This window comes from Etheostoma cragini, chromosome 3 (assembly GCF_013103735.1).
Source record: "Etheostoma cragini isolate CJK2018 chromosome 3, CSU_Ecrag_1.0, whole genome shotgun sequence".
In the NCBI taxonomy this organism is placed as follows: Eukaryota; Metazoa; Chordata; class Actinopteri; order Perciformes; family Percidae; genus Etheostoma; species Etheostoma cragini.
In genome coordinates, this window is record NC_048409.1 from 28,657,552 (window position 1) to 28,658,198 (window position 647).

Consider the following 647-nt stretch of genomic DNA (forward strand, 5'->3'; position numbering starts at 1 on the left):
CATAATGTTTTTTTAATGTTCTCATGAATAAAACGCATAAAAATATAAACTTGTGATATGAAACACCAAAACAAATCAAAACGGGACGTTGTAGAGCGCCCTCTGGTGGACAAACGCCAACACTCACAACGGTGTTTGGTTGAAGGGTGTTTTGTCCGTTTTTATTTTATTTATTGGCCATTTAAAAATGCCGATAGTTTGGAAAATGCCTAAAATGGTCTGATAATAACAGTCTGGAGAGAGAGAGAGAGAGAGAGAGAGAGAGAGAGAGAGACAAATAGTAATGCTTGTTTAACATTAGCAATGCTCATATTCATGCTAACATTTCCCAGTCTTTTAGTGTTTCTTGTCCTCTGTTCTAAGTGAATTATTCAGTTAATATGAAACGTGTGTCTTTTTGACAGAATGATCAGATCATGTTAAATACTTCTTCTGATATTCTTTTGAATCTAATACCGAGTCCTCGCAAAAGTGTTAAATTCAACACTTGTTCTTTCCATCTCTCTCTCTCTCTCCACAATGAGGCCTTCATTCAACCTTTAGTTTCAATGAGGTTAATTATCTGTCTCCTAACTGGCCTCAGGGCATACACACACACACACGCACACACACACGCACACACACACACACACACACACACACACACA